This window comes from Echinops telfairi, unplaced genomic scaffold (assembly GCF_000313985.2).
Source record: "Echinops telfairi isolate 266 unplaced genomic scaffold, ASM31398v2 ScPeMD7_10;HRSCAF=50, whole genome shotgun sequence".
Taxonomy (NCBI): domain Eukaryota; kingdom Metazoa; phylum Chordata; class Mammalia; order Afrosoricida; family Tenrecidae; genus Echinops; species Echinops telfairi.
Window position 1 is genome coordinate 6,019,299 of NW_022103907.1, and position 22,062 is coordinate 6,041,360.

General features: G+C 49.2%; 1 protein-coding gene across 1 annotated transcript in view; it reads left to right on the forward strand.

Annotated features, from left to right (window-relative positions):
* Positions 1-420: 420 nt before the first annotated feature.
* LTBP1 (latent transforming growth factor beta binding protein 1) overlaps positions 421-22,062 on the forward strand; it is a 476,077-nt gene continuing 454,435 nt past the window's right edge. The window contains exon 1 of the mRNA XM_045287025.1: positions 421-485. The gene's annotated coding sequence lies outside the window, so the exon portion shown is untranslated. The remainder of the gene's footprint in view (positions 486-22,062) is intronic.

Sequence of the window (22,062 nt, forward strand, 5' to 3'; positions counted from 1 at the left end):
GAGACTTGTTTTGCTTACTTGGTGTTTGTTTTTCTTCCCCAGGGGTGACTCCAAGCCTGTGACCTCACCTGCTTTTGGACACCTCTCTAAAACTCAGTTTCAGTTTAAAATGTGGGCGCCAATAACGTACAAAATAAACTTGGCTCTACTTTTATTTGGGGTCTGAACACTCTTATTTGGAAGTCTTTCTTAGCGCCTGTGGAGCGTTGGGTCATGTAGACTTGGTTCTCCCGCTTCCCTGATAGACTGTAACCTTCCAGCTGCACGGCTTTGCTGTGGGTATCCTGGGTGCCCCTTAAGGCTGCCAGCAGTCCAGAGGGATGCGGAAGCAGGACGCTGGGCTTTCAAGAAATTCTTGGAAACTTGAGTTCTTGAACAGAGACTGCAGAACTCAGGGCTCTTGTCTTGTTTCAGGGTGAATGTCTGCGGAGGGCAGTGCTGCCATGGCTGGAGTAAGGCCCCTGGCTCCCAGAGGTGCACCAAACGTAAGTTGGATTGGTCACAGTGTCTTGGAACAGTAGACCACATGGGGATGTTCACGTGGGAGATCCCACAGTGGTCACTCTCAGGGGCTGATGCTGATGTGGGGAATCGACCTGAGCAATTGCCAAGTTGTTGGCTGCATTACTGCAACCTTCACTACCACACAGAAGAGCCTTTGGGTTGAGGAAATTGTGCCCTATCAGTGCCACAGGCGGCAGATGCCTTGTGTAGAACCAGGGTCATCCACCTGTGATTCCTCTGGATGCAACCGAGGTAGTAATTGGTCTGCCACACCTCCAAATCAGAAGGGAGGGAAAAGGAATTCTGCTGGGGGATATGAGATATGGCAGAAACAGTACAATTCCCTTAAACACCAATACCAAGCAGGGAGCACCATTTTTTAAGGTGACATTAGGAAACAAGGAACGGACCCACCCCTGTTCTTGAATGGAAGGACCCCTGGTGGCATTGCTGGGTATTTATTGGACTGCTGACTGCAAGGTCAGTGGTTCAAACCAACCACGGGACAGAGGAGGCTGCCTTCTTCGGTAAAGACTTACAGCTTCAGAAGCCTTATTTAGGGTTGCTATGAGTTTGAAAGGAGCCCTGGTGGCATAACGGTTATGAGTTGGGCTGCTAACCACAAGGTCAGCAGTTCAAAACCACCAGCTGCTCTGAGGGAGAAAGATGTGGGATTTTCTATCCCTGAAGAGTTACAGTCTTGGAAACCCCCAGGGGCAGTTCTACCTCAGGGTCAAAGAACTGAGGCAGTTCTACCTTGGGCAGTTCAAAGTGACAGGGTCACTTTGAGTTCGAATCATCTTGATAGCATTGCGTTTGGTTTGGGTCTGGGACTCAGCATGGGCTTGATGGCAGTGGGGCATATCCTGGCTGGTGCCATGGTTAGTGTGCTTGACTCTTAACCAACATGTTGGGGGTGAGGATCGAACAGGAGTGCCTCGGAAGGAAGGATTGGCAATCTGTTTCTAAAAAAATAAGCCACTGGAAATCTGGAACATCGTCGTTCTCGGACACACAGGGAGCCCTCTGTAGGTTGGAGTTGACTTGCCTGCTCCTGGTTTGATCACTTGGAACGAAACATCCAGAGTTCTTTACATTTTCTGAAAACGGCCACCCCAAGCTCCCATCCCAGGCTCCCGTCGTTGAGGCCTGTTGCTTCTCAGGAGGTGCTCACTTCCCCACTTGTGCGACTTCCCCACTTGTGCCTCATAGGCGTTAGTCCATGTTTAGCAGGGTTTTTTTACGGGGCATGCAGATCTAAGAACGTCAGAAAAATAGTTTCCCTGTGTATTATGAAGTTAAAGATTAAGCTAAGATGCACGACGCCCCTGAACAAGCTTGTGCCAAATCTGGTGCTAATTGGAAATAAAACCTTATTTCGATGTGGCTGGAGTTGAGCCTTTGCAGGTGTTCTCTGCATCCAGCCAGTGCCCTCACAGGATGGATGTGGATTGGAATCGTCTAGTATTTCAATTGCTTCTTCGTATTCCTCACAATAAATCTAGCTGAGTACTTTGCCTTGTACCTGGTTTGGATTCGGTGGACATAATAGAAACATTTTCTAGTATAGTCATTCTAGTAAACTTGCTAAGGGGAAAAAAGTCTTCAGTCATTGAAGGAAACAGAAGGGAGGGGTTTGATGTAGCAGCTTTAGTTTTTAGAAAGGAGGATCCAGGTGGGCTCCGATTGGACCGTGATCCATCAGGACTGGCCACAGAGCGGGGGCTTCTGTCCACTTCCCGAGCACTGAACTCCAGCCACTGGGTCAGACAGGCTGGAGAGTAGACGCAGTTTAGATTCAGACTTAGTTTCTCAGTTCTTAAATCCTTAGAGTCTACTTCTGGCAATGTGTCACCATTTTCTGGAATTTAGAATTGATCAGGGCTGATTCACCCTTGGTCTCTTATCTCAAAACAGGATACACCTTCTGCAGATTAGAGCTCTGGTGTGTGTGTGTGTGTGTGTGTGTGTGTGCCTGCCTTTAAATGTTTGCTGTGCATTAGGTGAAGATTTACACCTCAGAGCATCAGTTTTATGTTCATGCACATCTCGTTTCTACTCATCTCTTGCAGTCCCTCAGTGTACCATTGTGCATCCTTCGTCTTCCAGTGTTTCCTGTCTCCCTCCCTCCTTTCAGAGGCCTCTGCACTTTGTCAGTACAGCCCTTGGACCTTAAAATGGGTGGCTATTCTAACACGGAGGTGAGTTCAGTTCCAGACTTGAAGGTTGGCCAAGGGGTTCCACCAGTTTCTCTTTAACCAGCAAGCCTCATTTCTTTGTGCGTTCTCCCCCCTTCTATACGGGATCCTCTCGCGTGATGCTTTGCAGAGTAGCCATGGGCTTCTCCAGGATGTGCCCTTTCAGAAGCAGGTCTGTCTTCCAAGGCCCCTGCGGTGGGCTTGAAATGCCAACTTTTCAGCTGGCCACCAAGCTTCAGCGCTGTGCCGCCCAGGGACTCTGGAAGAGGCAAACCACAGCACAGGACGTTTCCTGAGGGTGGGTGAGCGCTCTTTGCTGCCTGCGACTCTAAGGCTTTAAGAAGTTGACCTGACAGGAGATGCAGCTGGCTGACCCCTGGAGCGAGGAGAAGCTCCTCTCCTGATGTTTTCTGAGGGACGTGGGAGACCCAAAATTGCTCTTGGATCAGGAAGGAGAGTGTCCAGAACTTGAGGGATCACCTCACAGCTCTGCTTCCCCACTGAGGAGGCAGGGCTGTGTGCGCCTCGGTCTGATGTGCTTGGCCTCTGGTAACCCTGCTAGGAAGAGGCAGAGAATGCAAACCAGTCAGAACGCTAGGACTAAGCAGTCAATGTAGACTTCCAGAGGAAGTCACTGAATTATTTCATTTTAAAATTCCTGCTTCACATGCTTCTGACTGTTTTGTGTTATTTTTTTCTGGTTTCTATAAAGTTCCTATAAGGTGGGTTGTCTGGGATCTAAGTAATGTGACATCACCTGCCTATGCAAATTCAGGTCCACATGCTAGGAACTGAGATGATAACTCTGTTCAGGAATGTGTGTTTTTTAAGCGATGCTTGGGGTAGGTCAGTGCTTAGACCCAAAGTATGTCTAATTAGATCGGTATTTTCTCAGCAGGGGACTTGCTTTCTGGTTCTGGGAAGGCATGAGTGATAGGGGACCCTTCTGCCTTCAGATGGCTCCTTTGGGTTACTGCTGAAACTTAGAAACCCGTATCTGTGGCCTTAGCAGTATGATGTCAGCAAAGTCTCTTGACATCATGCTGCTCAGACCCAAGTTCAAATCCTGACATCTCCAGTAGGTGTGTGTTCTTGGGAAATTCACATGCTCACTCTGAGCCTGTATTTTCGCACCCAGAAATGACCGTGCTAAAACCTTGATCACAAGATTGTGGCAGGCGTCATGGTGAAAGAGCATGAATGTGAAAGCATTGGAGAAACCACAGAAGATCCCTCGTGTTGATTACTGGATGGTGTCAAGGACATTCCGCCTCCTTTCTTCATCAGTTTGCTTCTCCCCTCCAGTGTTTTTTCAGATCTCTCTCTTTTTTCCCCTTCTCTCTTTAATAGTGTAGATGCGGATATCTTTTATATTATAGCTTCAAAGTGGTCTGAATTGTTTTCCACCATTGAATGGTTTATTTAAAATAACTTATTCAATTGCTTAGGGGTCTCCAGTTTTCTTAAGATCAGTTTGCTGCTTAAAGGGAAAATACCCAGTTTACAAATGGGGGGAAAAAAATACCCCAGGCCCAAGTTTTGTGACGAACTACTGCATAAATAGAAGTGCTGTGTAGATGCAAATACATTGATTTGTGGTCTCTTCTTTGTCTCCTTTAGTATGCAGCTAGGGAGCAATTATGTTTCGGTATTGTTCGTTTCTTATAAAAACACAAAACCCAGTGACACGGGAGCTAAGAGTGCCCCCCTTAAGATGGGAGTCATCATAAAATGTGCACACGCATCTGTTTGCACCCCAGGAAGTCTCCGCACTGTCATGTTTGCAGAATCGTTAGCGAAGGGTTTCAGTGTGCATACGCCACGTGCACTGGAGGTGAAAATTGTTTCTGCATAGGAGACTTGATGAGTTCAGGTTGTTCAGCATTTCCTTATCTAATGAAGGAAAGGTAAGAAGGTGCCCCTGCGAGCCAGCTGGGGCTGCGCTTCATCAATTGAACCTTCATTTACATGGGACGCAGAAAAATGCTTCTGAGGACTGAAGAGCTAGTGAGCCCCAATTCCTCCATCAGAGACACGAGAAACAAGGGGGCAGCCCACCCGCACAGCCAGGGGCAAAGACTGGCGGTGCCCATCCGCCCAGGTAGTTCTCGGTGCTCACTGCCTACTCACCTTTCAGAGCTGCCCAATTGCAAGCTCCTATTGTTTTCCCAGGTACTCTTGTGTGTGGGTCTCTAGGAGTTGAAATCATACCATAAGACAGGTCATGTTAGTTGTTCATCTTGGGTGAATGTTGACAGGAATACCAGTTTGGGGCAGACCAGAGAGGACCACCTTTGTTTCTCTTTCCCCAAAGTTCACACTTATAGGTGGGCCTTGAGGGTGGGAAATGAAACCCCTACTATGTAACATTGTTACCTCCCCCACATTTGCACAATTTGCCACCATCCACACTGAGTCCAGCCCCTGCTTGGGTTCTTCCAATCGTTTTGCCTCCTTAGGGTGCGTATGGCCAGAGAGAGGTATTGCCAGGGGGCTAGGCTTTCATGAAGAGACTGGACCAGGAGCTGGGCAGCACAGGGGGGTAAAGGGGAGGCCAGTGTGAGGCCGAGCTGCAGGGCGTTGGGACGGAAGGGGTCGACAGGAATCCAGAGTCGGAGCGTGGTGCACTGTGGGCCCTCCAGGATGCATGGATGGTTCTTACGTTTACTTAGTGGATATCTGGTTAGCTTTCCACCCTGTGCCAGGATCTATGAATAGAGGCGAAATGCAGCCAGCGGTAGGGAGTGGAGGGTCTGCTTTTACTCACTCAACTCATGGCACATCCAATGGCTTGTTCTCTCCTGAGCCAGAAACAGAATCGATATTCCATTGCTTTGCCTTGGCACCCAGCCCACACTGCTTTTTTTTTTAAAATAAAAGAACTTAAAAACCCAAACCAAGAAACCAATCCATAGAATTTTAAGTGATGTGCAGGGGAGACCCAGTCATGTGTAGTGCTGCCCCTCGTGGGCCAATGGCCATCTCATCCTGTAGGGCGTTGGGCGGCTAGAGTTCCAGGCACTGAGATGACTCTCTGGGGTCTCTCGCCTGTCACTGTTGGCTTGGCGCTGTGCTGGCCCAGCTGGGGAGCCGGGCCCAGAACGATTACACGTTCTTCTCCTGCCTGCTATGGCTATTGTCAGCTGCTTGCTTTGCCAATAGATCCGCAGTGAGCTTTGACCCTAGGAGCCGCCGGCCCCAGTAGGGATGTGTGTGCGTTGGGGTGGTGGGGGGTGGGGTGAGTAGGAGAGGGAGGGTTGGTTGGAAAATCATGCCGTGCTGCACAGACAGGCCAGAGAAGGCAGGGGGATCCAGAGGTCAAGTTCACACTGGGTCAACTATGTGTTTGCAACACGAGTTAAAATACACATTTAGAAACCATAAATTTGGGGTTACCATAGTTCATGAACCTTCTGTTGAAGCCCGCCCCCAGCCTGTGGCCCAGCCTGGCCATGCTGGCCCTCTCTCTGCCTGGCCTGCTGGGTGGACGTTTTCCCGTGCCCCACTCATGCCCTGCCTGACCTGTTGAAAGGAATTCTTTTGCTATTTCTAACCCTGCCACTGGGCTTGGGTGTTCCACGTATATAGTCAGATATATTTAGGAGCTCAAATGAAAGGTTCCTTAAAATGCAGCTTTTGCCCCCCAAACTGTCCTAGCAGTGAACGAGGGCAGCTCAGAGAGAGGGCTGTGCCACCATGCTTTTAACCCTGACCAAGATGACACGGGGGTGGGGTGGGGGTGGGGGTGGGGTGGAGGAGTGCTGAGGAGGGTGATGAATTAATTGGGGGGAGTGCTTCAGTGACTGCTGAGAGCATTTTCTGGCTCGTCACAGCTCTGTGTAGTGAATCAAACCCACCACCATTGAGTGGATGCCCGCTCTTAACTGACGACCCTATAGGACTGGGTAGAATTGCCCCTGTAGGTTTCCAAGCCTGCGACTCTTTACGGGGGTAAAAAGCCCGGCTTTCTCTGAGGAGAGACTGGTGGTTTCTATGACTGTCTGCAGTTAACAGCTGTACTTAGAAAGGCCTAATCGCTCTGCCACCAGGGCAAGACCACACGGAATTAAACCAAACCTGGCGAGGCAGGTGGTACTGATGACCCCCTTTCTAAATAGTACCTTGGTGGTTAGGAGCCTGACGGATCACTGAAAGGTGTGAGGTCCTGTGTTCACCCAGAAGCACCCTGAAAGAGAGGCTTGGAGATCGACCGACACACCAGCCGTGGGAAACTCTAGGGGGTGCAGGTCTCTGACACACATGGGCTCCCCATGAGTCAGAATCCGCTGGAGTGAGGTTGTTCAGGGTTCTTCCCACCACCCTCCAAAGAACTCAACTGCCACCGTGTCGGTGCTGACTCAAAGTGACCCCAGAGGGCCAGGTAGGTAGAGCTCCCCCTGAGAGCCCCCCAGACTGTCATTTTTCACGGGAGTAGAAAGCCTCGTCTCTCACCCGAGGAGAAAACCTGGTGGATTGGAGCCCGACTCATACCCACCTTGCCACCAGGGCTGCAGCACGCTCTCCACCCGGACTTGGTCTTGACTGTGCCCACAGCCCTAACTGATGCAGACTGTTTTTCATTGCTCGCAGTGACAGTGCTGTTTCCTGAGCCCGAGGGTGCTGATCAGGCAGCTTTGAAAGGTGGGGCACGCCACTTGGGTTACCCCGGTCCGCTTTGGAATTTCCCAGCACTGACTGGAGGGTGGACAGGCGGATGCTGTTTGGGCTCCGTCCCACACTGCCTGTGACTTCAGCTCTCACTCGGCTCCTTCCCTAACGTAGGAGCTGTGGCTGCCCCTCCGGGTGTTAGGAGAGGAGAAGGAGCGGGTTGTAGGTTCTGCCCAGGGCCTGCTTTGCTCTGTTTTAAAACCAGGCTAGACAGGTTCGCAAAAAACGTGCAGCTGTTTGTTTAAAATGCCTTTTTGTAGTGGGCTCTTGGTGGGGCCCAGGAATCTGCTTTTCCAACAAGCTCCCCAGGTGATGCAGATGGAGGCTGCCTGCACTTCAGAGAGTTGGGGAGCCAGGAGGGACCCCCGCCCCCAAACAGTCTTCATGACCATCCTATGGGAATTTCAATGTCAAGATCAGCACTTAACCATTCTTAACCTTTTAAACATCGGGCTAGCTCAATTTTGGAGAGTACCCTCATAGATGAGCAAAGATTTTTGCTGTGGATAGGATTTTTTTTTTCCAATGAAGAAAATTAAAGAAAAGTTTTTTTAAAATTTTTTTTTAAGGTTTAAGCATTTTGAAACAAATGGGATGTTTTACCCCCTCCATTAATCTATTTTAAATTATAAAATACTGTAAATACACAAGCATGTAGAAAATAATATACCCAACAGGTACTCATTTAAAGCTGCCCAATGTGGTAATTAAGCACAATGTTTTGTAGATACGGGAGAGACGATGTTTGTTCCTTGCTCTAAATACACGTTTTGCTAATAAGGTTTCCTGTCCTCCTAGTGGAGAGAAAATAGCACATAATTTGTTGGTATGACACAAATTGGTTGTTTGGATACTTAGGAAAAGTATTCAGAGCTGTATTTATATGTGTGCGCACTTGTGCCCCTATTCATCTGCTCTGCTTCTGAGTACGGATTGAGCATGCCATTGAAACATCGCCTAGTAAGTGCTGAGCCTTAGCATGCATTCAGACCCAAGCCAGAGAGGATGCAAGAAAGGAAATTCTGTTTCAGTTCCCTGGCCCTCTTAGACTTGGCATTCCTGTTTTTCTCTTCTTTCCTTCAGTGCTTTCACCTTGGCTTGCCCTGACCTTGAGGTCGTGTTGCTCAGTGGCTAGCAGTTCAGTCTTTGGAGTAAGGAGTCCCTGGGCGGTGCAGACGGCCTGTGACTTGGCTGGGAGGTTCAAGTCCGCCCTGGACGCCAGGGCTGGTAATCTGCTTCTAACAAGCAAAACAAAAGCCATCATCGGAAACTCCCTGGAGCTCAGGTCTGTTCTGACACATGTGGGGTTACCCTGAGTCAGAACGGACTCCGTGGCAGCTGTGTTTGGGCTGCTGACCGCAAGGCCTGCAGTTCTAAACCACCAGCTACTTCTCACAAGAACAATGAGATTTTCTCTTCTAAAGAGTTCCAGTCTCGGCACCCCACAGGGATGGTTCTCCCCTGCCCTAGACGGTTGTTCTGAGTGAACATGACTTGATGGCCGTGAATTTGGTTTGGAGTTTGACATCAACCTTGGCTGACACTTCCTGACTACTTGACCGTGGACAGGTAACTAAGACTTGGGACGAGGTTAAGTCACCCCATTCGAAAAACACGTATGCTGATGGTCCTGACCATCGTTCAGAGGTTCGTGGGGTGGTTGAATGAGGTCATACATGAAAAATGCCTCAGCTCAGCAGTGTTCCCAAGTGTGAACCCCCAGGGGCTTCTCCTGCCTGCTCAGGACTCCTTGTCCTGGGTTCCTTTGCCATTGACTGGCTCCTCTTTGTGTGCCCCAGGCCCCCTGGTGAGAATCATGGCTCCCTCCTCCTCTACTCTGCTGACCTAGGGGGAAGGTACCAGGGCTGAGCTCCCTGAGAGCAGGATGTCTTTTGCGTGGGCTCAACTCAGGCCTGTGCTTTGCCTGCAGGCCGGTCTGCCCCATCAGTGCTAACCACGGACAGTCAGGTTGAACTCATCTCTCAGAGTCTGCTTGGCTGTAAATGCTGCCCTCCAATACTTCAGATTCACTTCCTTGTTTACTCTGACCTCTTGGCAACAATTTCCACGTGTTTTCGTTCCCCACATTTCCTCGGTGTGCTTCTCCTGGCCCTGCAGACAGTGCTTATTAGGATAACTTTCCCAGGGGCATGCCACCTGATCCTATTTCTTCTGTAGGCAGCCCTGGCATGGCCCAAACTTTAAGACAACTTTTCCTTTCTCTCTGCCAATTTTAGAATCTTTCTGCTCAACATCATCTGATAGAGATTTGGGACTCAGTAAAATGAATGCTGTATGATTTTCCTTGTAATTTTAGATCTCCAAATACTGCTCTTGGCCAACGACACTATTCCCCATGGCTTTTTCACTCCACCACATTTGAGTAATATTGTTGGCATGGATGTAAGTAAACAGTTTGCGAAATGTCGTGTTTTGCGTATTAGGAGGTGAATTGGCTGGTTTGGGAATACGTGCTCTGAGTTCTGCTGGGCTGGAAGAAAGGATGAGTTTGGTCAGTGGATGGGAAGCTGGACTGATGGAAAGCCAGGCAGATGCAGTGCTGATGTGGTTGGTGACAAAAGGTACCAGTTATTCAGAGGCGAGAACCAAGTGGGTGCAGGGGAAACCTCAGGGGTGTTTGGTAATGAATTAAGGTAGACGCCACACAGAGGAGACAGGGTATAGTTGGAGAAAATTATAATAAAGATAAAAGCTACCAGCGGAAATTATAAACTGGTGGATTCGAACCCACCAGTGGCCCTATAGGAGGAAGATGAGGCTCTCTGCTCCCTTAAGATTTACAGTCATTGAAGGGTAGCCCTTCTCGATCTGTGGAGTTGGAATAGATCTACTGGCACTGGTTTGGTTTTCCGGCACAGGGCCACTATGAATTGGAATCGACTTGATGGCAGTGGGTTTTGCTTTTGTTTTAATTAGCCGAATCTTCATCCCATACATAGTTCAATCTGACACTATGTCAAGCAGATGCCAGTGAGCATTTTCAAAACACCTTTTGTTGTCATTGTTTTTAGTTGCAGTTTGGTCAATTCCAATTCTGGCAATGCCATACACAGTAGATCAAAACACTGTCCTGGCTTCCTGTCGCCTTCCTGGTTGCCAGTTGTCCGAGTCCTTTGTCGCCGCCTCATGTATGGGCTGGCCTTCCTCTCAGGTGATTTCTGTTGTGATTCATAGGGGTAAGTGCCTGCTGCTAATGGAAAGTTTGGCAGTTCAAACCCACCTAGTTTCCTATGAAGTTTTACAAGTAGGTCATTCAGGCCTTTCTTCCTCATCTGTACCATTTATTAAGGGCTGTGGTTATCAAAGTGTGGTGCCAACACCCGTGGCATAAGAATCTCCTGTGGAAGGTGTTACAAATTCAGGCTCCTGATTCCCACTCCAGCCCTGCTGAATTATCTGTACCCCCTGAGGGGACACCCCAAGGCCCTCCTGTTAACAAGCTCTTGGTGCACTGTGAGGTTGGGAACCTTGAGTTTTAAAGCTCGCATGCTGAAATGAACAAATGTCAGAGGCCAGGAGGGATGTGAAGAGCACTGTATTACATAATTAATAGAAGTAGCCAGTGAGGGAAGGTGCCATTTTATTTCTGAGCCAGAAAGTGTGACTTATTTCCCAAAGGAAAACGAAGAGCAATCTCTTGTCCAGAGCATGCCCTTGGCATTGGCAGGCCCATGCTCCCTTGCATGGAGACCAGGAAGTGCAGAGGGAGAGGGGTCAGGACGGCGCTGCGTGGCCGTTCCTCAGGGGTCATGTTGACTCCGTCCTGGAAGTTGTTGTAGGAATGCATCTGATGTTGGGAAACAGCCCAGTTAGGAATTTCAGCAGGCTCATGTTGACTAGGCCTGCCATTTAGACCCTTTATAGACGGAGCTCAGGAAACACTTGGTTTGCTCGTCCTGAGAACTCTTCTCTTCATTATGCATCTTTTACAAACATGATCTCCCCCCCCCCTTTCCACAAGGCATATTAAGGCAAGGAAACTTTGCCTAATTATTGACGAGAAACAGGGCCTAGATCTAAGAAATACAATGCCCCCTCCTTGCAATTCATTTTGGAAAGCCTGTTTGAATCACTGGTTCGTATGGCATTGGCTGTGCCTGGATACAATGAACAAATACTTTTGTCGTCTCTTCCCGGTACTTCCCTATAGACCAGTAGTTCTCAACCTGTGGGTCACGACCCCTTTGTGAGTCCAATGACCCTTTCACAGGGGTCACCCGATTCATAACAGTAGAAAAATGACAGTGATGAAGCAGCAACGAAAATAATTTTATGGTTGGGGGTTACCACCACCTGAGGAACTGTATTCAAGGGTCACAGCATTAGGAAGGTAGTCCTGTAGACCCGTTTGTTCTCTGAGTGTTTCCACCTTTCTCTGTTGCTCTGGCCAAGGAGAGACCAGTTGTATCTTACCAGGGGGCCTCTTCAAATATGCCATTTTCTGGAATCACCTCCCCTGTTATAAGGTGGTCAGGGTCCAGGTGAACCCACACAGCTCAGACTCCTGAGTCTGTCACTGTGCAGAGGGGCCAGGGTTTGCCGTCTGCCCTGTGTAGCTGAATGAGCACAGGAGGGCCTGTTTCTGCCTGTTGGCTAGTGATCATCTCATGCAACCGCTGATATTATCGATGTTTTAGCCAAGTCTCTCTCTCTCTCTTGCAACTGAATCCATGTTAGGCTTTCCTGTTGTCTTTTCCTGCCACGTTTCCCATCCCTCAGCTTGGTAGCAAAAACACGCTCTGAAAGGCCCCCTGATCTAGGATCTTGTGAAATCTCCTTTCCTGGTGGTCTTTCCAAGGGGAAGGGCAGCTCTGCCCCCGGGCAGGTCTTAGTTGAGCTGTACTTGCAGGTGGTGGCCTTGACCTGGGGGCCTCTGGGGTCCAGATTAGACAACCGAAGGGTCATGTTTTTCCAGCCCCCTTTTTAGAGAGCCGGGGAATAACGGCCGAGAGAAGAGCAGGGACGTCCCTGGGTCTGTTGGACTATGATGGCTTTTCTCTACAAAAAAAATAAATAGCTAAAAAGTTTGATAACTTTCTGCCTATGATTTCCCCAGTGGTTCACAATGACACACAAGATACACTGAACACTGACTTGGGTTGGGGGGGACACAAGTGCTACATAAATATTGACTGTCATCAGTCACATCCTTTGGATCAAGTATCCCAGTTCAATGTGATTACCCGAACATTGATTTAAGTATTTGTATTTCAACAGAAAGGCAAAGCTGCTTCCCCCTGCAATGCAGGAAGGCCTCCTACTTGCGAGCCAGTGGTGTTCCACACGGCTCAGTGGACCACATGGCTCACTAGACCATGGAGGCTCTTGTAGGAAATCCCACCACAAGCCATGATTCGCTACCGGATTTCCTAGATGGGCCACCTGAGGTTAGAGTCTCACAGGTGATTCAAAGCCAGATCACACTCATCTTGTCTCTGCATGCCACCACCTCTTAGGGCAGTGGTTCTCAACCTGTGGATCTCCACCCCTTTGGGGGTCGAACGACCCTTTCCCGGGGGTCGCCCAATTCATCACAGTAGCAAAATGATAGTGATGAAGTAGCAATGAAAATAATTTTATGGTTGGGGGGTCACCACCACCTGAGCAGTTCAGTGGTGGCTGGGGCTCTGGGCAACGCTCCAGGGCCACATCCCAGGTTTGCATCACTCTTTCTGGAAACTGCTGGGAGCACCTGAGTTTCTGTCCCTGGCAGGTCAGGATTCTAATTAGTGTCCCCACCAACCCCCTCCCCTCCGGCTCTCACAGCATTGAGGCTGCTCTGCTTAGCTGTTTCCGAAGGAAAGATGTAGCTCATGTGAGGCTTTCTCCGGGAGTTCTATGCTAGCAATCGCCGGTGAAGAAAGGTCTTTTGTAGCGCCTGAGGAATTAAAGAAAACAAAACGGTTGCTTTCAATAGGCTCTATCACACCAGGTATGCAAGGGAGCTTTGTTGGCATGGGGGTCACGAGTCGGGCTGCTAACCACAGGGTCAGGTGAGCAGTTTGCAGCCACCAGCCCCTTCCAGGGAGAAAGGTGAGGCTGGCGTTCCCAGTAAAGCGTTACAATTGCAGACACCCACAAGGGCATTTCTGCCCTGTCCTGGGATGCCGCGATGAGTCAGAATCGACTCGGTGGCAGCGAGTTTGCTTGCTTTGGAATGCGGACGAGGGGAAAGTCCAAGTTCAGGGTGTGCCAGCCGTAGAGGTGTTTGGGGAACAAGTCCCCGTTTCCCCGGGCACGGGGAACTTGCCAGGTGCACAGACTCGGAGGAGCAGGCACAGCACAGACCTGTCGTCGGTGCAGGGCGCTCGGTTTTGAGAGACGGATGAATACTGCGGTGGGTGAGGGGCCAGACTCGGCTCAATCCTCCTCCTGTCCCTCAAGGCTCTCTGTTCTCTCTGGACCTCAGTTATTTTCACTGCTAAAGTCTTGATAACAGACCTGCCTCAGGACACCAGCCATCTGGTAGGGTATCACACGGCCTGGTGCATTGCTGGGGAGCTGAAAGGTACGCTGCTGGGATTTCAAATACCAGCAGGGTCGATCATGATGGACAGGGTTCAGGGGACGTTTTAGACAAAGGAGAGGAGGAAAGCCCTGATGATCTACTCCTGAAACTAAGTCAATGAAAAGTCCGTGTGAGGTGCACCCAGTTAATAAGGCCTTCTAGCCATAAGTCTTCGTGTGGTGATTATAACTCCAGACTGTGCCTGTGCCTAGAACTCGGCTTCGGAGGGAGTGTCTGATAGGCTACCAGACAGGATTAAGGAGGGATCAAGGCCTGACTTTAGTAGAAGGGTTAAACCCGTCACACCCTTTGTTTCCTTGGGGAGTGTGGTCCGCTAAAAGGCCAAAACCATTTAAGCCAGTGGTTCTCAACCTTCCTCATGCCACGACCCTTTCATACAGTTCCTCATGTTGCGGTGAACCCCCCCAACCATAACATTATTTTTGTTGCTACTTCCATCACTGTCATTTTGCTCCTGTGAATGAATCGGGCGACCCCTGTGAAAGGGTCGTTTAATCCCCTAAGGGGTCGTGACCCACAGGTTGAGAACTGCGTATTAAGCCTTTCCTCTCTGTATAAGAGCCATCTGGGACAAAGGGAGAAATGCCAGGACCACTGGGAGAAGAGCACGTGGGAGCTCTCCGTCTGACGCCGCAGAGGACCAGAGACTATGGTATGGAGCCGGGACAGGGTTAAGGAACCACAAGAGCAGCCTGGAGATTCCCGACTGTGATCCACTATGAGGCTGGGATCCACTGAGGCAGGGACCACATGGCCGAGAGAATGAGGACTAGAGAGAGACGTGGCTACTGGAGACGCGTTGTTTTGAACTGATGGCTGTATCCTCGCTGCTTCCTGATCCTGACTGTGGCCCCCTGCTTCGTCCTCCTCATAAATCCCTGAATCGGGAGTATTGTCTGTGAGTTCAGTGTGGCCATTGTCACGCATTCCTGGGCACAGGGTCGATGCAGAGTGGAGTGGGAAGAGCAGAGGTGTCAACCTAGGTGGGTCAGGAAGGATGGAGGGGCGGAGGTGGTCAGATATGCCTGTCCCCTTACTGGTTTCACACTGTGGATCACAGTAGGTTAGAAGGCCCTCAAAGTACACAGTGGCCACTAGTCTGGCCTTGAGCACACCAATGATGATGGCGTGCAAGACCGGGCAAGATGTTGTGACGTTGTCGGTGGGGTCCCCCTGAATCGGAGCTGACTTGACCGCGATTAGCAACACCACCCTCCTAGGGTGCTGGTGGTTGCTCGCCGCCATGGTTTTCACGTGGAGCCACTTTCTGTACAACGGAAAGCAACAGCACCTGCTCCGGGCTAGCCTCAGGGCGGCTGTTGTGTTGAGCCCATTGTTGCAGCCACCATGTGAATCCATCTCCTTCGGGGTCTTCCTCTGGTTCTCTGCCCTCTCCTTTACCAAGCAGGATGTCTTTTTCTAGGGACTGGTCCCTCCGGAGGACACGTCCAAAGTCTGTGAGATGAAGTTTTACCCTCCTCGCCTGTCAAGAGCCTTCTGTGTACGTCGTCCAAGACAAATTTGTTTGTTCTTCTGCAGCCCATGGTGCTTTTCAACATGCTTCAGTGTTACAATTTCCTTGTTCACTCATTCAGCCTTCCGAACCACTCTATGAGCATTGATGAGAAAGAGCGAATCAGTTAAAATCTGTAACGTAATCTAGGAGAAGGTTTCAAAAAGTTATGGAAGAGTTCCATCATCTTTAAATTTCATATTTTTTTCCTGAACGTTTTGAAGCCTCCGTGTACACACAAGCTCAACAAACTCCCTGCCATTGTGTGGCTTCTGACATAGTGATGCTGGAGGACAGAGGAGAACGTCCTCTGTGGATTTCTCAGACCGTAAGTCGTGACAGAAAGCTCATCTTTCTCCCACGGGGCACCTGGCGGTTTAGAACTGCTGCTCTCGCTGTGAGCAGCCCAGTGCATCACTCACTGCATCCCCAGGGCTCCCCTGGTGTACCGTACCTGGCTTCCGCCAAGGTAAGCATTAGCGCCTAGTGAGATCTAAGCAATAATAGTACCCAAATACAAGGTCCGAATTTGACTCCTTTGGGAGCTGCTTTGTTGATCCGATGTGGACTGTGCCCTGCCAGTACTCTTGGCATTTGCAGTTGATTGAGGCCCCTGGCCAATAAGCTCAACGTCTCCATTGTTTACTGGTTATTACGATGATCTCTGGCCTTCTGTGGCATTGGAATACTACCAGAGCTCATGTTTAATGTTCAAATTTGAATATTCATATTACATTATAGGCATGCATCGATTAGGGGCCACGATAGAGTCTGTGACATAGGACATGGTGCGTCGTGCGTGTTGTGTGAGAACTAGATTGAAACCCTGTGGGAGCCTGCTTCCGGTTGTCTCTGCGGCTGCGGCTGCTGTCGGAGGCCAGATGAGTGGCTGTGAATGGAGGAGAAAGTCCCTGTAAGAGAGGGATCAGTGAGGAGAGAATCGCATGTGCCCACGCCTGGCCCCTGCCCCGCCACCTGAGCAGCAGGGACAGCCAGGCCCAGTAGAGAGCCCATGCCCAGAGCCACACCCCGTGCCTTACCTGCCTGTCTCCCCCGTGGCCCAGTGCTACAATAATTGGGATTTGGTGTCTTTAAAACCATTAAGAGAAATAATAAGCAAAAGGAGGATTGCTTTCTGTTAACAAAACAAAACTTAGGGGACAACGGATGTCTGCAATTGAACAGTAAATGAGTGGTCATTATGTGACACCTACTTGTATGTGGAGACAAAGTTTAGGGCATTTAAAATACTTAAAGTAAAAAGGTCTCCAGTGTCATTTGTTACAGAATAAGAACGGAGTTCCGTTGAAAAGATTTCCTTTAGAAACACGTGGAGTGAGTTTTCTGAAGCTTAACGCTGAGGTGGGAGTTCTCCTATTTTCACTATTGACTTAGGTTGGGGGCCTGGTGGTGTAGTGGTTACATATTGGAGGCTAAGTACAAGGTCACCAGTTTGAACCCAGCTGCTGTTCCGTGGGAACGGTGAGGATTTCTGCTCCTTCAACAGTTAGGGTCAGAAACCCGCAGGGGCGGTCCCAGCCTGTCCGAGTTGGCATGGACCCGATGGCAGCGAGTCTGGTTTGGTTTATACTTACTTCCTCTTGCTTTTGTGGAGACGGATTTTAGGGAATGGCTGTCACTAAGTACCTGCATTTCCTCAAATCGGGATGGTTTCCCTACACGTTTCACAAGTCCCTTTTTCGATGACTGTTTTATCAAGTGTTCATGCATGTGGATGGGGGCTGATCTTCAGGTGGCCCCCGTGATCCTCCACACAGCAGTAAAAGGCAGCGGTGTGGAGAACAGTTTATGTTCCTTGAGTCATTGTATGACTCAGTTTGGTAGTAAGATTCTTACCTGTCTGTACAGCAGAATTTCTTCTGGGTAGGAGACAATTTAAATTAAGCTTTTCGGTGACACATAGAGGCAGATGTAGAAGTTTTCCACGAAGAAATTACTCACCCCTTGAGCTGTTTACCGCCAGCCCTCTGGAAGTGTATAGTGGCTTGTGTGTTTCTACGATGCGGGACCATATCCCACTGATGCTGCAAACAGCAGCATGGTCACTCGGGGTGGACAGATGTCAGCGGAGCTTCTAGACTGGGATAAGTTAGGAAGAAAGGCCTGGTGATCTACTTCCAAAAATGAGCCATGGAAACGTCACCCTAAATGACAGTAGCAGTGACAGAAGGGGAAGGGGAAGGTGGGCGGAGAAAGGGGATATTACTCACAATGATCCACATATAATCCCCTCCCAGGGGGACGGATAACAGAAAAGGGGGTGAAGGGAGACATTGGTCAGTGTAAGACATGGAAAAAACATTTTAAATAAATTGTCAAGGGTTCATGATGGGGGGAAAGTGGGGGAGGGGGAAATGAGGAGCTGATGCCAAGGGCTCAAATAGAAAGGAAATGTTTTGAAAATGATGATGGCAACAAATGTACAAAAGTGCTTGACACAATGGATGGATGCATGGATCGCGATAAGAGCTGTACGAGCTCCAATAAAATGATTTAAAACAAACAACCAAAAACACATCGCCCTGCTTGCTTGCTCTGGACATGTCACCCAGAGGCCTTGGTTTCTGGAGGAAAACGTTGCTTGTGGTGAGCGAGAAGGCCAGGGGGTGTGAGGCAGAGGCCTGGGTGAGATGGATTGGCACAGTAGCTGCAGTGGTAGCATCCCGGCAATTGTGAGGAGGATGCAGGACTGCACAATGTTTTGTTCTGTTGTATATCTATCACCAGGACAGCAGAAGTTGGCCTTGATTCAAGGCAGCCATCTCTCTGTGTCTCTCTGTCTTTCTCTGCTGCTGCTGAAGGCTGGTGGGTGCCCTCCTTCCTCTCGGGAAACATGATGTTTGTTCCTGTTGGTGGATGCTTCATCGCTCACAGATAAACAGTTCATTTTTCAAAGATTCTAATAGCTACTACTCTGGCTCACAAGTAGGATCACACAGTTAATAAAACAGAGCTGTAACAAAGTCTTGAAAGTGTGGCAAAATTAGTCTTGAGAAGAAGTAACTGCTGATTGTCTTTTGCTGTAGTTGGTTACTTGTCTTGCTTTTTATCTCCTATCCCAGAAATTGTTGCTGATAGTTACAACACAGAACATTTGACACCATACTGCTCTGCTCTGTACTTTTAATAATTTCCCACAGTTAAAGAGGGTTCAAGCTAATTATATATGGATTAATAAATATAGTAAATCATACCACAGTTCAATCACGCACAGCAGAATTGGTACATTTGCTACCAGAATCAGTTTCCAAAGATTTTTTTTTAATGGACCCGAGATGCCCAGAATTAGGTGAATCATAATTTTTGGCTCATCACACAGTTATGATTGCAAATAAACTTGTCTTTTTACTCCGCCCTCCATAAACTTGATTTTTAATGACTTGAAATTTTAATCGTCTGTCTTATATTGATAAAAAGATCCTTTTCACTAAAATTTGGAAAATATAATGCCATCTGAAGTATCTTAACTTTGGCAGAAGGGGTTGGGATCCAAGGATGATGTCTTTGGCTTTGGAAACATTGTATTGTTTCACAACCTCGGGGTTATGCGGCACATTGATGTCTGGTTCCGTGACGTGGGGTCAGGTTTCGGGGAACTGTGTTCAGTGGTTACAACATAACAAAACAGGTTAGTCCTCTTCAGTGGGTGTCCTCACAACAGGAAGGGGTGGCTTGGGATCCTGTTTGGAAATGATCTAGGAAGTTAGTCATCCGATCTAATGACCCACTCCAGCCCAGGGGTCCTCCTGGCTTGTACTTGAATCCCCCCTATGGCAAAATCTCCCTCTCTCATGACCAACCCTTTTCTTTCACGGACCACTTTAACTGTGCCAAATAAAGTGGATTTTGTGGAGTGTAAGAATGCTTCTCGCATCCGCTCATTTGCTTGATATTGTTTGGTGTCTACTTGTCGATGGTAAGAGGAGCCCCTGCACCACGCCTGTACCACTTCTGACCCGTGTTTTCTCATGGTTCACCAAGCTACCGTGTCTAATGTTCGCTCATGTTGCTAAGTGTTTGTTGAGGGTCAGCTGGATGGGGGCCATTCTCGGGGTGTGAGGGTGGCGGAGGGGGCACAAAGACCAGGTGGCTTCTGCTGTCAGGATGTCTCTCTCTCTCTCTCAGCCACCAGGTCCACTCCGACTCACAGTGCCCCAACAGAGCAGTGTAGAACTGCCCCCGTGGGTGTCCAAGACGGTCCCTCTTTACCGGAGTAGAAAGCCTCATCATTCTCCTACAGAGTGGCTGGTGGTTTCAAACTGCTGACCTTGCAGTTAGCACCCCAGCTCATGAACTGCTCTGCCATCAGGGCGCCCTTATCAGATACCGTAGCGTAGTGGAAGTGGATTGGAAAAGCACACAGATTGATACAAGAAGAGGGAAACAAAGTGAGGGCTGTTGGGGTTCAGAGGAGAGAGATTATTATCAAACTCAACCGGGTTATAAAATTTTCAGAGCAGAATTCAGAGAAAATGGAACTGGGTGAGCAGGATATTTGCAGATTGAGACAGGGAGAAGGCGCTCTGGGTGGGCAGCGCAGGGTTTGTGCGGAGCACGGGAGGATGTGGTAGGTTGAGCCAAGACCTAGAAGAGGAGCTGGCAGGTTGATTTCTGGGCCGTGATTTAAAGGGCTACCACCTCATTGTAAGAGCAGACACGTGGATTTGAAGCTGAGCCTCAGTTTCCTAATCTGAAAGTGCAGATTTATGCCCAGTGTAAGGATTCCTGAACACAATGGAAAGATGCAGCACCCTGCCTGGCAGCTAGCAGCGCCTTGATAATCTTAGGAGGCGTTATCACCACTAACTCTGATAACTTTGAGAAGCAAGGGAGAGACAAGAGCATACCCTGTAACAACCTGGGGGCCACAGGGTCTTTTCTTGGGGAAAGACCCCCATCAGAGTTGGTTCCTCCAGAGAGGCATGGATTCCAGTGGTGGTCGTGGGGAATGAACAGGAGGGAGGTGAGATACCAATGGAGGAGGGAGAGCCAACAGGGTAGGAAACAGGATCATTGCCTTCTTGGGCAGAGAAGAAAAGGAGAGAGAGGTCACCTCAGGCTCTTGTGGATGGGAAGGGTGTTGAGTTTAGTGTTGGGCAGTGGAAGTGGGGACCCTGGCAGGTGCTCTAGGTCGCTGGAAGGAGGAGTCCCTGGAGGATGACTGGCATGAGAGGGTTGGGCCCGTGCAGATGGGAAGACCCAGCATGGGGAGGACCATTGCTGCCAAAGGGGTGTGCCGGGATGCAGGTGCGAGCAAGAGGGCGGGGATGTGGTCCTTTATCCTAGGATGCCTGCCACCCAGCCCTGGCATGGAAAAAGATGGAGAAGGAAAATGGGGCTCCTGTGCTCCAAGACAAGAACGCAACACACTGGCATGAAGCAGGGAACCAATAGAGAGGCCTGAGGGGCTGGCCCCATTACTAACGAAGTGGACAGCTCCCCACTTCCCCCCAGAAGAATTCATTTCAGAGGACAGCACTGAAGCTACAGCTCAGGGAGAGGGACATGTCTGATCAGAGCACACGGGAACAAATGAGGGGGGAGGTAAAAAGAGTGAAGCACATCCTGGGCCACCAAGCCCTGAGGACAATATTTCTGTCCAGAGCAGTCAATGCACAGAGAGGACCCCACCACAAGATAAAACATTCCTCACTGACCCATAGCACCATGGGGGACAACACTGGAGACACACGGCGGGAATTGTGCCCGGCCTGACCCCACCACACCAAGGTGAGACGCTGGGTTTGTGCAACAGAACAGCAAGGGGAGCAGAGCATCCATGAAATCCTCAGGGAATACCAAAAATAGACTGTGGGGCCAGGGTGTGGCGTCCCATCAGACGCGACTGGAAAGCACTCATAAACGACAACAAATAGACCTTGAACTATTTATATAGGCTTTTCTTTTTCTTTGTCATTGCCTTTTTGTTGTTGTTGTAGCTATTGTTTTATTTTCTATTGTTGCTTTGTTGTGCTCCGTCTTGTATTTGTGCATATTGTTGTTGTTGCATGGCTCTCTGGATGGGATAGGTGGGATAAACAAGCCAGAAGAGAGAACAATGGGTTGACAGTTCTGGGGGCCACGTGGGGGAGGGGGAGGCCAGGAAAGGAAGTGGGTGTTAACAAACCCAGGGATAAGGGAACAACAAATGACTGAAAATTGGTGGTGAGGAGGGTGTAGGAGGTCTGGCAGGGCTTGATCAAGGGCAATCTAACTGAGAGGAATTTACTGAAACCCAGATGAAGGCTGAACATGATAGAGGGACAAGAGGAAAGTAACAGGAAATGGAGGAAAGAACTAGGAGGCAAAGGGCATTTATAGAGATCTAAATACAGGCATGCACATATGTGAACATATTTATATATGACAATGGGGGAAAAGATCTATATATATTTATAGGCTTAGTATTAAGGAAGCAGATGGACATTGACCTCTACTCAAGTACTCCCTCAACACAAGAACACTTTGTTCTAATACTCTGGAACTCTGAGATGTTCACCTTCCCAACATGATTGCTGAAGACAAATGGGAGCATAAGAAAATGTGGTGAAGAAAGCTGATGGTGCCTGGCTATCAAAAGATATAGTGTGGGGTCTTAAAGGCTTGAA